This window comes from Delphinapterus leucas, chromosome 12, assembly GCF_059928025.1.
Source record: "Delphinapterus leucas isolate spDelLeu-1000000601 "Yukka" chromosome 12, BTC_Dleu_Yukka2, whole genome shotgun sequence".
In the NCBI taxonomy this organism is placed as follows: Eukaryota; Metazoa; Chordata; class Mammalia; order Artiodactyla; family Monodontidae; genus Delphinapterus; species Delphinapterus leucas.
The window spans coordinates 7,764,334-7,781,248 of record NC_143140.1 but is presented as its reverse complement, the minus strand read 5'-3'; positions in this window follow the sequence as shown (position 1 = coordinate 7,781,248).

Here is a 16,915-nt window from a genome sequence, read left to right as displayed (position 1 = left end):
AAGATAAAAAGTATGTATTATTCCTAATAGGGAAACACTAAAACCTCTTTAAATCAGAGCTTGGCAAGGATGCCTACTCTTACTATTATTATTCACCATTGTCTTGGATGATCCAAGCAAATGCAATGAGAAAAAATACTAGATAATCAATATTAACACTAGAAAAGGAGATACAAATCAATTTCTTGTTGGTATCATTTAAATGAGAAAATCTGGGCTCGTCACTATTTACAAGACAAAAAATAAAAATCAGTAGCTTTTCTTCACAATAGCATCCACATAAAGTAACTTCACTTGGTCCTCTTTCTCCTTTGAAAGTTACTCAGTGATGTTGGTTCTTCCTTTCCCCTCAAATGAAATTTAGACATGGTCTTTCTTGGGTCACAAAACATCAGTTCCACTTAATAACTAGGTTGTCCATTTTTATAGGGTTGGCAAATCTTCTATCTGCCTTAGACTTCAAGCTTTTTCCTCCCCCATTTGGGGCCAAGTCAGAGAGAAACTCTAAAGTCAGAGAAAAGAGAACCGTAAACACTTCCGCCCTTGTTCCACTAACTGCAGTCCCTGATGGCAGGACGTGGAGCTCGGGGAGGGGCAAGGAGACTGGAAACATCTCTCTTGACTGACAGGGTTCAGTTGATTTAGCTTTGCTGATCTCTGGATTGGGCAGATGTTAAAGCCAACCGTGTCTTGTGGGGCAATTTCATGGGTTACCCATCGCTGGTAATTTCTCATGAGCAATTTTCTTTGCCCTGGAAAAGGCATCTTCTTGCTGGTTGTACCTCTAGCAACCTAGTGACATCTCCAGCTCTCCCTGTTGTGGGCTCTTCATCTCTTGAGGTGCTTCTTTCGGTCAGAGCTTAAGACAAACGCCTCAGTGTCTCTGTCCCACACGACCCACATCAGACCCAAGGGAAACGTGTGCATCTCCTGTCTCTGCAAACCCTGGGAGCCTTACCCTTCCCAGTCAACAGTCAGGCTCTCACTTGCTCCCCACTCAGTGCAGCACCTCTTAGACTTTCCAGGCTGGAGTCTGTCCACCACGCCCCCACCTCAAAGATCAGGAGCTCACACTGAGCTCTCCAAGCTGTGTCCCCACACCGCCTTCTCTTGATTTGAGGTGGAAAGGTGAGGGGTAAGGCTTACACCCTTAATGACATGAGGAATTTGAGTCGCCAGCTGGTTGGCAGCCCCTGCTTTGTAAATCCTGGTCACCTCACTGTCACGTGTCATTCCTATCTTCTTGGTTTTCAACTGGAACTTATATTTTAATATCTTTTTGTGCTAGCAAAACCTACCTATATGTAGAAACTAAAAACAAAATTTGCACTCACAAATGTGACCAAAAACATCACAAAATACTCAGATTAAATTTGGTGAGAAAGCTCCAGGACTTAGATCTAGGAAATTATAAAACCTTAATGATGATAAAATGATACATGAATGGCTAGAAAAAATCACCACATTCCTAGATGAGAAGAAAATACAATAAATATCAATTTTCTCAAACGTAGTATATAAAAAATGTTTAATTCCAATAGAATTTCAAAGTTTGTGATCTTGATATAGAACAATATACATAATAACCACTCATTAATAACCAGTAAAAATATTAAAAAAGAAGAAATGTAAGGGAGACTTCCCTTGCCAGAAATAAGAACATAGATTAAACACTATCATTATCAATATGGTACTGCCCTAGTAGGATACAAGTAGATCAGTAGGACAAAGAGAAAACCCAGCAAAAAAAACCCAGTATATATGAGAACACAATAGATGACAAAATTGCTGTTTTATTCAACTGTGAGGAAATGTAATAAATGGGGCTGGCACAACATATTCTCCAACTGGGAAAAAATTAAGTTGAGCCTCTCTTACAATGTGTACTAAAACAAAATCCAGAATTATTCAAGACAAATATAAAATATAAATTAGTAAATATCTTAGAAACAAATCTTGGAAACGACCTGTGCAATCTAAGGATGAGGGAAGGGTTCTTAATCAAGACAGAAAATTCTGGACAGAAAATATTTGAATAATATTTTAAAAATAAACTTTTAAGTTGCAAAGGTATCACATCTAAAGTCAGTAGAAAAACAACAGATTTGGGGAAACTGTTTGCAATATGACAGACAAAGGATTAACATAACACTGAAAGAACTCTTAAGAATTGTCAAAATAAACTCAAAAGAAAAATGAGTAAAGGGTATTAACAGATATTTCACTGAAGCTTGCGCAGATAGCCAAAAAATAAAAGGTGCTCAAACTCACTAGTAATTAGGGAAATGCAGTTGAAGTAATATCTAGACAAATGACTCTCATCAGATGTCAAAACCTAGAAAGAGCAACGACACCTATTACTGCAAGGTATGTGAGAAAGATATTACACATATTTTTGGGTGGAAGAAACAAGAATCATTAGAGGATTTTAAGATGCAATCTGGCAGCACATGGAAATGTCTATGGCAGAAGAATCAGAGGCCATGCAAGGCGTCAACATTGATTTTCCCTAATAAGAGTGATTTCAGAAGTGGCACTTCTGAATTCTTATTTCCCAATGGCTGCAAACAACCCTGACCCATGACGTGGTCTCGGGGCTTATGGGGGACTACCCTGCCACCAGTGGCAGGTCATGGTGGTGGCAAGAATTTGTCCTACTGTCCTGATTACTTGTTCTACTGGTCCTGTTTCTTCCAGCATTTCTATTGATGAACTTAGTCAACACAGTATAAAGCATCATGGTATCCCACACAATGCTATTTCTAATCCAGAGACTTACTTTACAGAGAAAGAAATCAAGCAATGGCAGATACTCGTCTTATTATGAAATCCATCATCCAAAACCTACTGGCCTTTCAGAATGGCAAAATAGTCTGTGATGACACCACCTGGGCCACTTTTCAGGATCATGATATTGTCCTGCAAGTTGCCATGGGTGCTTTGAAACAGTAACTGATGCCCCAGCACTCCATCTTCCGCAGATTATTACCACGTGCTGCGCAGATTCAGTACCATGGGGCAGCAGAAGGGCGGTCCCTCTCATGGTTATCCATGAAGACCCGCTCACAACTTCCCCCTTCGCCATGACTCTGAGCTCTACTAGATCAGAAGCTTTGGGTATCCAAAGGAGAAAAGCTCTTACCAAAAATCCCAGCAATGGTCCCATTGAGTTAAAACAACAGCCACCTCCATTTTCAGGCTCTTCGTGTAAGTACACCTGCAGGTACAAAGGGTGTTGGCTTCAATCAAAGGAGTTGCACAGAGTGCCCACAGCTGCTTGGGATAAAGCAGAAAATAAGACTGGTTAACTTCTGCCTTTGTGGACCTTTCATTCCAAGGTTGGGTGAGAAATTCTGGTGACTTGTTAGAAGATAATGAGCACCCTGGGAAAGCCAAACAAACAAACAAAACACTAGAGAAGGAAAAGGAGAAAGGAAATGCCAGGGAGGGAACCAGGGAGTTTTATTAGGCTTAAAGATGTTTTTGATGGCTGGACAACACACTTAGACGGATGAGAGGCAGAACTTCTGGTTGCTCACAGCCCTAAATGGGAGAAGGCTGCTGTGGGGGTCATGTATGCACTGTACTGGGGATAGGGCGCCTGCCAGCCAGAGCTATAGGGGGCCACTTAGGTGTGACGGGGGTGGAAAGTGGGGTCAGCTAGGTTTTGGGGGCTCCCATGGATTGGTTAATTGAGTGACTTGTGGGATCCAGAGCAGAGTAGCTGCCCCTGCTCTCTGGGATGGGGTCCCCAACTATCAGAGTGATTCGTCATGGTCTGGACAACATGGGAAGTATTTGGGGGGTACAGTCTTAGCTGCTCAAGAAAGGCACTGACCATTCTCTAACCAGGCCTCAACACTGGGTCAAAAGAGCATTTTAAAAAATTCTATCACACAGGGGCAGGGTGCAATTAAACACAGTGGACAGAGCAGGACAAGGCAGGCCTCCCTGAGAAGGGGAGGGCCAAGCACACACTGCAGGTGGGGCACACACAGCCATCTGGCAGGACTCAGGCAATCCTCTAGGTCAAGGAAGCTGTGAACGTGGATAAGAAAAAAATTACATCTTTTTACGAATCCCCACAGAGATTTAACAAATCCTCAGTTATGAATTGGGATCAGCAACAAATCACTGCAGTACCATTAGCACCTGTTATTTTTGTCACCAAGGGAAAATCAGATCCCTCTTATATTATGTTACATTATGTACTATATTAAAATATTTTTGTGCTCCTCAAAATTTGAAATTGCTGTAGTTTATTCTACCTGCTGCTAGATCTCGCTATATAAATGCAGTGTGAAAGAAGCATAATTTTATTTTATTACAAAAGTGTTATATTTTTAAACTATATTTCAAAAAAGTTGGTTTCTTTTATAATTCTATGCATTTTAGTTCATAAACTTGAAAACATTATTCTGAGGAAGGTTCCCACTGGCTTCCCTAAGCTGTTCACACGCACACTGCCTCTAACATCTAGTGTTAAGCGTTAACAGAGGCCTCGCGAAGCCAGGAGAGCAGGCCCACTGTGGCCAGGGCTGCCAGGAATGAAGGCCCTCACCACTGCCCCAGTGTAGAAGCTCACCAGCGGCAGCATTAGCTGACAGGAAGGAGAACACAGAAGGGAGAATTTAAATCAACTTCTCCTACATGGAAGGAGAGAGCATTCAAAGAGGAAAGTCATAACATGCGAAGTGGCCTTCTGACCAGTTCTGGAAATAAGGATTATAGCCCCAGTCACTGCAGTGTGTACCAGTCATTTGCCTCTTTGCTCTGGGATCCGTGTCTCTAACTTGTGCAAACTCCACCCTCCCCTGCCAAGGCGAGGCACTGTTGGGAGACTGGAGGGAGAGAGGTACTTCTGCCCCCACCCCTGCTTCCGGTGATGCACCCACCAGTGGCTACCTGTGCTGTTGTCCCCACCCCGCATCCTGAGGAGCAACCCACCTGCCGGGAGGGCTCTGGCCAGGAGGTTTTGGCTTTGATGACACCTTGTTTCCCTTTGTCAGCCTCAGCTGTGGCTAGTCCCTGGGTGGTCTTTCCTGTTCATACTTTGCCTCTCACGTCAAACCCCTTCCTTTGGACAACCTCCTGTGGACTCTGATGAGCTGCAAACCACACCCGTATTAGCAGTACCTTTGACTTGTCACCGAGAAAAACCACAGATACTTCCACATCATAACAGTTCTCATGTGCCCCCTGGTCTCTGTGTCAAGTGTTTGGGTTCAGCGACCTTGAGGCTTAGTCCCTGGTAGGACAGGATGACAACATAGCCACAAGGAGGAAGGGCCACTATGCAGAGATCTTGGACTTGGAACAAAATGCAATAAAAGGCAAGACTTTAAGAAGACTCCATTTTGGAAAAAAAGGGTGACTTTTAAAATTTATATATAGGATGGTTGCATTACGTTAGAAGGAAATTTTGATTTGAAAATGCAAGTTCTAGAAAGAGGATGCTTATTAACACTGGGCAATCAAAGGTCTCTGGGAGACATCTACTCAATATTGTGTTTTGCTTTTGTTTTTGGCAACACAGCTCCTGAACTTTCTTCCTATTTGTGTGTGCACATATGACCTAGGATAGGCCAATAAGATACTCTCCCCAGGAACTAACGCTAAGGAAATGACCCAAGACAGAGTGATACTTAGAAATTATTTGTAGCTGAGGTGTCCACATGGCCCAGCCCAGTGGTAGAGACGCCAGCAGCTCCGTCCTGACAACACAGCTACACTGTGAGCCTGGCTGTGCTTGAGCTGCCTGGGTTCCTTGGTTTCTGCCTTTCCCCATGCCGCCCCCCTGCCCTGCACACCTCCTGGTTCCCCAGTCTGTCACCTGCCCCTAAATTCCTTTCCTGCTTGATATAACCAGGGTTGACTGCTATTACTCAAGAACCCTAATAAGGTTTTGTTCCAGATATTTCATGCTATAGAAAATAAACTATTTTATTTCATTATATTTTCTGGTTATTGTTTGTGGACTGTATCTAGAAATCTTCATCTTGTAGTCATTTTTGCACTTTTATTACATACCATTGTAGTTTGAATTAGGCACCTGCTCCCTATTAGTACATGGTCTCAGGGCTGTTATGTACAACTAGATCTTTTCTAATCAAAACAATACTCCAATATGAACTTTACACCTCATAGTTTATGCTGATCATTTTTCTTTGCTTTATTTGTGGTATGACTTAGAATAATCTCTCATGGTGTATTTATTAATATAAAATCTTCCCTTTTTTGTGCGTTTGAAACACCATGTGTTGTGGTCCCCAAAAATGAGCTGGCATATTGCAGCGTCTGCTGCCGTCTCCCAGCACTTGGACAGCTAAGCCACAGAGGTCTTAAAATACGGGCTAGTAAATTTTTTTTTCTTTTCTCTCAGGTTTCTCTCATAGTTATAGTACGTGTTGCTCTTTGATAAATCAGCCCTATGATATTGGGCCCTTAAGGTTTTTGCTTTTCCTACACTGTTTCTACACAATACCAAAACCAAATATGAAAATTATAGCCAACTACCTGGAATACATATGTATATGTGTGTGTTCAAACCTCAAAGCAATTAGAAAACTTTAAAGATACACTGGTCTTTATAATCACTGTTTTTCATTCATATTCCCTTCATATTGGAAAGCAATTAAGATCCTACTAAAACCTATTTGTTAATAAATTCACTGGTATGTATTAAGTACTAATTAAGTGCTTGGCACTGCAAAACAATGAATACGTATCATATTTACATATCTCTTGAAGGAATATAGAAGAAATGTAAGAACTCTATCAGATTTCATGAATCCATGACCCAGGAATTGGGAGGAAAATAGAATAAAACTGTATGAAATCAATGTGTGAGGACAACAAACTTTAAAATAAGAAACATCTACCAATAGCTTTTCATCAGTTGTTGCCATGAATATGCCAGCCATAATTAGAAAGAGCACAACTGTTGAAGTCAAAAGAGCCTGGGTTCAAATCCTGACTCCACCATTTTTTAGATCTATGACTTCACCTCTCTGATCCTCAGTTTCTTCCTCTGTAAAGTAGGAATCCAGGAATAAGAACATCTCATTGGGTTACTCTGAGAAACAAAATAATTTAGACAGAGCAACTAGCAACTGGAACATAAGAGTTATTATCAATGTTATTTTTTGTTACTTTTTTTAACAACTTTATTTGAGTATAATTGCTTTAAAATGTTGTGTTAATTTCTGCTGTATCACAAAGATAATCAGTTATATGTATACATATATCCCCATACCCCCTCCCTCTTGCATATCCCTCCTACCCTCCCTATCACACCTCTGTAGCTGGTCACAAAACACTGAGCTGATCTCCCTGTGCTATGCAGCTGCTTCCCACTAGCTATCTATTTTACACTTGGTAGTGTATATATGTCCATGTCACTCTCTGACTTCATCCCAGCTTACCCTTCCCCCTCCCCATGCCCTCAAGTCCATTATCTACGTCTGTGTCTTTATTCCCGTCCTGTCCCTAGGTTCTTCAGAACCATTTTTTTCTTTTTTTAGATTCCATATATATGTGTAAGCATACAGTGTTTGCTTTTCTCTTTCTGATTTACTTCACTCTGTATGACAGAATCTAGGTCCATCCATCTCATTACAAATAACTAAATTTTGTTACTTTTTATGGCTGAGTAGTATTCCATTGTATATATGTGCCACATCTTCTTTATCCATTCATCAATCAGTGGACACTTAGGTTGCTTCCATTTCCTGGCTATTGTAAATAGAGCTGCAATGAACTTTGTGGTACATGACTCTTTTTGAATTATGGTTTTCTCAGGGTATATGCCCAGTAGTGGGATTGCTGGGTCGTATGTAATTCTATTTTTAGTTTTTTAAGGAACCTCCATACTGTTCTCCATAGTGGCTGCACCAATTTACATTCCCACCAACAGTGCAACAGTGTTCCCTTTTCTCCACACTCTCTCCAGCATTTGTTGTTTCTAGATTTTTTGATGATGGCCGTTCTGACTGGTGTGAGGTGATACCTCATTGTAGTTTTGATTTGCATTTCTCTAATGATTAATGATGTTGAGAATTCTTTCATGTGTTTGTTGGCAATCTGTACATCTTCTTTGGAGAAATGTCTATTTAGGTCCTCTGCCCATTTTTGGATTGGGTTGTTTGTTTTTTTTTGATATTGAGCTGCTTGTAAATTTTGGAGATTAATCGTCTGTCAGTTGCTTCATTTGCAAATATTTTCTCCCATTCTGAGGGTTGTCTTTTGGTCTTGTTTATGGTTTCCTTTGCTGTGCAGAAGCTTTAAGTTTCATTAGGTCCCATTTGTTTATTTTTGTTTTTACCTCCATTTCTCTAGGAGGTGGGTCAAAAAATATCTTGCTGTGATTTATGTCATAGAGTGTTCTGCCTATGTTTTCCTCTGTTTTACAGTGTCTGCACTTAATTTCAGGTCTTTAATCCATTTTGAGTTTATTTTTGTGTATTGTGCTAGGAAGTGTTCTAATTTCATTTTTTTATATGTACCTGTCCAGTTTCCCAGAACCACTTATTGAAGAGGCTGTCTTTTCTCCATTGTATATTCTTGCCTCCTTTATCAAAGATAAGGTGACCATATGTGCAAGGGTTTATTTCTGGGCTTTCTATTCTGTTCCATTGATCTATATTTCTCTTTTTGTGCCAGTACCATACTCTCTTGATGACTGCAGCTTTGTAGTATAGTCTGAAGTCAGGGAGCCTGATTCCTCCAGCTCCGTTTTTCTTTCTCAAGATTGCTTTGGCTATTCGGGGTCTTTTGTGTTTCCATACAGATTTTTTGTTCTAGTTCTGTGAAAAATGCCATTGGTAGTTTCACAGGGACTGCAATGAATCTGTAGATTGCTTGGGGTAGTAAAGTCATTTTCACAATGTTGATTCTTCCAGTACAAGAACATGGTATATCTCTCCATCTGTTTGTATCATCCTTAATTTCTTTCATCAGTGTCTTATACTTTTCTGCGTACAGGTCTTTTGTCTCGTTAGGAAGGTTTATTCCTAGGTATTTTATTCTTTTGGTTGCAATGATAAATGGGAATTGTTTCCTTAATTTCTCTTTCAGATTTTTCATCATTAGTGTATAGGAATGCAAGAGATTTCTGTGCATTAATTTTGTATTCTGCTACTTTACCAAATTCATTGATTAGCTCTAGTAGTTTTCTGGGAGCATCTTTAGGATTCTCTATGTAAAGCATCTTATCATCTGCAAACAATGACAGTTTTACTTCTTTTCTGATTTAGATTATTTTTACTTCTTTTTCTTCTCTGTTTGCTGTGGCTAAAACTTCCAAAACTATGTTGAATGACAGGGGTGAAAGTGGGCTACCTTGTCTTTTTCCTGATCTTAGAGAAAATGGTTTCAGTTTTCACCATTGAGAATGATGTTGGCTGTGGGTTTGTCATATATGGCCTTTATTATGTTGAGGTAGGTTCCCTCTATGCCCACTTTCTGGAGAGTTTTTATCATAAATGAGTGTTGAATTGTGTCAAAAGATTTTTCTACATCTATCGAGATTATCATATGGTTTTTATCCTTCAGTTTGTTAATATGGTGTATCACATTGATTGATTTGCATATATTGAAGAATCCTTACATTCCTGGGATGAAGCTCAATTGATCATGGTGTATGATCCTTTTGATGTGCTGTTGGATTCTGTTGCTAGTATCTTGTTGAGGATTTTTGCATCTGTGTTCATCAGTGGTATTGGTCTGTGGTTTTCTTTTTTTGTGACATCTTTGTCTGGTTTTGGTATCATGGTGATGGTGGCCTTGTAGAATGACTTTGGCAGTGTTCCTCCCTCTGCTATATTTTGGAAAAGTTGAGAAATATAGCTGTAACTCTTCTTTTAATGTTTGATAGAATTCACTTCTGAAGCCACAGGTCATTGGATTTTGTTTGTTGGAAGATTGTTAATCACAGTTTCAATTTCAGTGTTTGGGAATGATCTCTTCATATTTTCTATTTCTTCCTGGTTCAGTCTTGGAAGGTGGTACTTTTCTAAGAATGTGTCCATGTCTTCCAGGTGGTTCATTTTATTGGTATATACTTGCTTGTAGTAATCTCTCATGATCCTTCATATTTCCACAGTGTCAGTTGTTACATCTCCTTGTTCATTTCTAATTTTGTTTATTTGAGTCTTCTCCCTTTTTTTCTTGATGAGTCTGGCTAGTGGTTTATCAATTTTACTTATCTTCTCAAAGACCCAGCTTTTACTTTTATTGATCTTTGCTATTGTTTCCTTCATTTATTTCTGATCTAATCTTTATGACTTCTTTCCTTCTGGTAACTATGGGGTTTTTTTGTTCTTCTTTCTCTAATTGTTTTAGGTGTAAGGATAAGTTGTTTATGTGAGATTTTTCTTGTTTCTTGAGATAGGATTGTATTGCTATAAACTTCCCTCTTAGAACAGCTTTTGCTGCATCCCAAAGGTTTTGGCTCATTGTGTTTTCATTGTCATTTGTTTCTAGGTATTTTTTGATTTCCTCTTTGATTTCTTCCATGATCTCTTGGTTAGTTAATAATGTATTGCTTAGCCTCCATTTGTTTGTATTTTTTACAGTTTTTTTTCCTCTAATTGATATCAATTCTCATAGCATTGTGGTCCAAAAAGATACTTGATCAATTTCAATTTTCTTAAATTTACCAAGGCTTGATTTGTCATTCAAGATCTGATCTGTCTGGAGAATGTTCCAGAGCACTTAAGAAGAAAGTGTATTCTGTTATTTTTGGATGTAATGTACTATAAATATTCATTAAGTCTATCTGGTGTAATATGTCTTTTAAAACTTGTTCTTCCTTATTTATTTTCATTTTGGATCATCTGTCCATTGGTTTAAGTGCGGTGTTAAAGCCCCCTACTATGATGTGTTACTGTCAGTTTCCCCTTTTATGGCTGTTAGCATTTGCCTTATATACTGTGGTGCTCCTATGTTGGGTGCATAAACATTTACAATTGTTATATCTTCTTCTTGGATTGATCCCTTGATCATAATGTAGTGTCCTTCTTTGTCTCTTGTACTAGTCTTTATTTTAAAGTCGATTTTGTCTGATAAAAGAATTGCTACTCCAGCTTTCTTTTGATTTTTTTTTCCATACCTCACTTTCAGTCTGTATGTGTCCCTAGGTCTGAAGTGAGTCTCTTGTAGACAGCATATATATGGGTCTTGTTTTTGTAACCATTCAGCCAGTCTGTGTCTTTTGGTTGGAGGATTTAATCCATTTACATTTAAGGTAATTATCAATATGTATGTTCCTATTACCATTTTGTTAATTGTTTTCAGTTTGCTATTTTAGGTCTTTTCCTTCTCTTGTGTTTCCTGCCTACAGAAGTTCCTTTAGCATTTGTTGTAAAGCTGGATTTATGCTGCTGAATTCTCTTAGCTTTTGCTTGTCTGTGAAGGTTTTAATTTCTCCATCAAATCTGAATGAGATCCTTGCTGGGTAGAGTAATCTTGGTTGTAGTTTTTTTTCCCCTTTCATCACTTTAAATATGTCCTGCCACTCCCTTCTGGCCTGCAGAACTTCTACTGAAAAATCAGCTGTCAACCTTATTGGGATTCCCTTGTATGTTATTTGTTTCTTTTCCCTTACTGTTTTTGATATTTTTTGTTTGCATTTAATTTTTCATAGCTTGATTAATATGTGTCTTGTGTTTCTCCTTGGATTTATCCTGTATGGGACACTGTGCTTCCTGGACTTGATTGACAATTTCCTTTCCCATGTTAGGGAAGTTTTCAACTATAATCCCATCAAATATTTTCTGAGACCCTTTCATTTTCTCTCCTTTATCTGGGATCCCTATAATTCGATTGTTGGTGCATTTAATGTTGCCCCAGAGGTCTCTGAGACACTATTTTTTCTTCCATTTCACTTATCCTTTCTTCTACCTCAGTTATTCTGCTATTGATTCCTTCTAGAGAATTTTTAATTTCATTTTTTGTGCTGTTCATCATTGTTTGTTTGCTCTTTAGTTTTTCTAGGTCCTTGTTAAACATTTCTTGTATTTTCTCCATTCTATTTCCAAGATTTGGGATCCTGTTTACTGTCGTTACTCTGAATTCTTTTTCAGGTAGACTGCCTATTTCCTCTTCATTTGTTTGGTCTGGTGGTTTTTTACCTTACTCCTTCATCTGCTGCATATTTCTCTGTTTTCTCATTTTGTTTAACATATTGTGTTCAGGACCTCCTTTTTCTGCAGGCTGCACGTTCAATGCTCATGTTATTTTTCATGTCTGCCCCCAGTGGGTGTGGTTTGTTCAGTGGGTTGTGTAGGCTTCCTGGTGGAGGGGACTGGTGCCTGTGTTCTGGTGGGTGAGGCTGGATCTTTTCCTTCCAGTGGGCAGGGCCACATCCAGTGGTGTGTTTTTGGGTGCCTGTGGACTTAGTGTGACTTTAGGCAGCCTCTCTGCTTATGGGTGGGTTGTGTTCATGTCTTGCTAGTTGTTTGGCTTGGTGCATCCAGCACTGGAGCTTTCTGGTCATTGAGTGGAGCTGTGTCTTAGCATTGAGACAGAGATCTCTGGGAGAGCTCTTGCCAATTGATATTACAAAGGTCCATGAGGTTTCTGTTGGTCCAGTGTCCTGGACTCGACCCTCCCACCTCAGAGGCTCAGGCCCTGATACCCAGCTGGAGCACCAAAACACTGCCAGCCACACAGCTCAGAAAAAAAGGAAGAAAGAAAGAAAAAAGAATGAACAGACAGAACCCTAGGACAAATGGTAAAAGCAAACCTATACAGACAAAATCACACAAAGAAACATACATATACACAGTCACAAAAAGAGAAAAGGGAGAAAAAAATATACATATATATAAAAAAGTAAGAGAGCAATCAACCCAATAAACAAATCCAACAATGAAAATAATCACTAAATACTAAACTAAGATAAACATAAAGCCAGAAACAGATTAGACAAAGAAAGCAAACCCCAAGTCTACAGTTGTTCCCAAAGTCCACCACCTGAATTTTGGGAATATTTGTTGTCTATTCAGGTATTCTTCAGATGCAGGGTTTATCAAGTTGATTGTGGGATTTAATCTGCTGCTCCTGAGGCTGCATGGAGAAATTTCCCTTTCTCTTCTTTGTTCGCACAGCTCCTGGGCTTCAGCTTTGGTTTTGGCCCTGCCTCTACATGTAGGCCACCCTCAGTTGTCTGTTACCCACCCATAGAGGAGGGGGTTAAAGCAACAGCTGATTAGGGCTCTCTTACTCACTCAGGCCAGGGAGAGGGAGATACGGTAGTCATAATTGGAATGCGGGGTGAGCCTGCAGCAGCAGAGGCCAGCATAATGTTGTAACAGCCTGAGGCTGATCATGTGTTCTCCTGGGGAAGTTGTCCCTGGATCACGGGACCGTGGCAGTGGCGGGCTGCACAGGCTCCTGGAGGGGTGTGGATAGTGACCTGTGCTTGCACACAGGATTCTTGGTGGCTACAGCAGCAGCAGCATTAGCATTTCATGCCCATCTCTGTGGTCCAATATGATAGCCGAGGCTCACACTCATCTCTGGAGCTCATTTAGGTGGAGCTCTGAATCCCCTCTCCTCGCGCACCCCAAAACAATTGTCTCTTGCCTCTCTGACAGGTCCAGACCTTTTCCCAGACTCCCTCCTGACTAGCTGTGGTGCACTAACCCCCTTCAGACTGTGTTCATGCAGCCAACACCAGTCCTCTCCCTGGGATCTGATATCCAAAGCCCGAGCCTCAGCTCCCAGCCCCCACCTGCCCCGAGCCCCCACCTGCCCCGGCGGGTGAGCAGACAAGCCTCTCAGGCTGGTGAGTGCTGGTCACTGATTCTCTGTGCGGGAATCTCTCCACTTTTCTCTCTGCACCCCTGTTGCTGCACTCTCCTCCATGGCTCTGAAGCTTCCCCCGTGCCACCCACAGTCTCCACCAGTGAAAGGGCTTCCTAGTGTGTGGAAACTTTTCCTCCTTCACAGCTCCCTCCCACTGGTGCAGGTCCTGTCCCTATTCTTTTGTCTCTGCTTTTTCTTTTTTCTTCTTCCCTACCCAGATACGTAAGGAGTTTCTTTCCTTTTGGGAAGTCTGAGGTCTTCTGCCAGCATTCAGTAGGTGTTATGTTGGAGTTGTTCCACATGTAGATGTATTTTTGATGTATTTATGAGGAGGAAGGTGATCTCCACATCTTACTCTCTGCCATTTTGATTAGTTTCTTTTGTTACTTTGGAGTATAGAAAAGCACATTTATAGATCCATGGTTTAAAAAATAAGAGATTAAAAAGCTAAAACAATTTTTTTTTTCCACTGAACTTGACTGATGACTCATTCCAACATTGATGTTTCTTAATTTCTTAACTAAATGTCCACTGGCATAAAGAAACTCATGTGTTAGGGAGGAGAAAAGTGTTCAAAACACATAAGTTCTGGAATATTCCATGTGTGTAATGTCTGGGAAATTTGATTTATCACAAAGATTATTGAACCCAGAATAAATTTACAGTTTATGTAATGTGAGTTATACAGATGCATGAAAATGTTATTCTCAAAGTTATGCCATAAACTGTAATGCAGATATTACAATGTGAATCCCTATGTTTCAGGGATTATTTTTCTTGCTTTTTTAAATTAAAGTGTAGTTGATTCATAATGTTTTTAGTTTTAAGTGTACAGAATAGTGATTCAGTTTCAGGGATTTTTTTAATCCCAGATTATATTCTGTTATAGCTTATTACAAGATATTAAGTATAATTCTCTGTGCTATATAGTAAGTCCTTGTTGCCTATCTATTTTATGTATATTACTTTGTATCTATTAATCCCATATTCCTAATTTGTCCATCCAACCCTCTCCCCTTTGGTAGCCATAAGTTTGTTTTCTATGTCTGTGAGTCTGTTTCTGTCTTGTACACAGACTGGTTTGTATTATGTTTTAGATTCCACATATACGTGATACCATATAGTATTTGTCCTTCTCTGTCTGACTTATTTCACTAAGTGTAATATTGTCTAAGCCCATGCATGTTGCTGCAAATGGCAATATTTCATTCTTTTTTATGGTTGAGTAATACTCCATTATATATATATATATATATATATATTACACACCATATCTCTTTATCCACTCATCTGTCAGTGGACATTTAGGTTGCTCCCATGTCATTGTTATTGTAAATAGTGCTGCTATGAACATAGGAGTGTATTTATCTTTTCAAATTAGAGTTTTCTCTGGATATATGCCCAGGAGTAGGACTGCTGGATCATACGGTATCTCTATTTTTACTTTGTTAAGGAACCTTCATACTGTTTTCCATGGTGGCTACACCAATATGCATTCCCACCAACAGTGTAGGAGGATTCCCTTTTCTCCACACCCTCTCCAGCATTTATTATTTTTTGATGATAGCCATTCTAACTGTTGTGAGGTGATACTTCACTGTGGTTTTGATTTGCATTTCTGTAATAATTAGCGATGCTGAGCATATTTTCATGTGCCTTTTGGCCATTTGTATATCTTCTTTGGAGAAAAGTCTGTTTATGTCTTCTGCCCATTTTTCAATTGGGTATTTAAGTCTTTTAGCCACTTTGAGATTATTTTTGTGTATGGTGTGAAGGCATGTTTTAACTTCATTGATTTACATGCAGCTGTCCAGCTTTCCCAATACCACTTGCTGAAGAGACTGACTTTTCTCCATTGTATATTCTTGCCTCCTTTGTCAAAGGTTAGTTGACCATAGGGGTGTGGGTTTATTTCTCGGCTTTCTGTTCTGTTCCATTGATCCATATGTCTGTTTTTGTGCTTATTCCATGCTGTTTTGGTTACTGTAGCTTTGTAGTATTGTCTGAAGTCTGAAAGGGTTATGCCTCCAGCTTTGTTCTTTTTCTTCAGGATTGTTTTGACAATTCTGGGTCTTCTATGTTTCCATATAAATTTTAGGATTATTTACTCTAGTTCCATAAAAAATGTCATGGGTAATTTGAAAGTTGTCACATTAAATCTGTATATTGCTTTGGGCAATATGGCCGTTTTAACAATATTAATTCTTCCAATCCAGGAGTATGAGATATCTTTCCATTTCTTTGAATCATCTTCAATTTCCTTTATCAACATTTAATAGTTCTCAGCATATAGGTATTTCACCTCCTTGGTCAGGTTTATTCCTAAGTACTTTTTAATGCAATTTTAAACGGGATTTTTTTTTTTGCTTTCCCTTTCTGATATTTCATTTTTAGTTTAAAGAAATTCAACAGATTTCTACATGTTAATCTTGTATCCTGCTACCTTGCTAAATTTGTTTATCAGTTCTAACAGCTTTTTGTGTGGAGTCTTTAGGGTTTTCTATATATGTTGTCATGTCATCTGCATATAATGACAATTTTACCTCTTCCCTTCCAATTTGGATAATTTTTATTTCTTTTCCTTATCTGATTGCTGTGGCTAGGGCTCTCAATACTATGTTGAATAGAAGTGGTGAGAGTGGGCATCCTAGTCTTGTTCCAGATTTTAGCAGGAAAGCTTTCAGCTTTTCACCATTGAATGTTATGTTGGCTGTGGGTTTGTCATAAATGGTCTTTATTATGTTGAGATATAGCCCCTCTATACCAACTTTGAGAGTTTTTATCATGAATAGATGTTGAATTTTATCAAATGCTTTTTATGCATCTATTGAGATAATCATATGGGTGTTATCCCTTATTTTGTTAATGTGATGTATCACATTGACTGATTTGTGAATAGTGAACCATTTTTATATCCCTGGGATAAATTCCACTTAATAATAGTGTACGATTCTTTTTATGTATTTTTGGATTCCATTTGCTAATGTTTTGTTGATGCTTTTTGCATTTATTCATCAGATATTGACCTGTATTTTTCTTTTTCTGTAGTTTCTTTGTCTAGTTTTGGTATCAGGGTGATGGTGACTCATTGAATAAATTTAGAAGT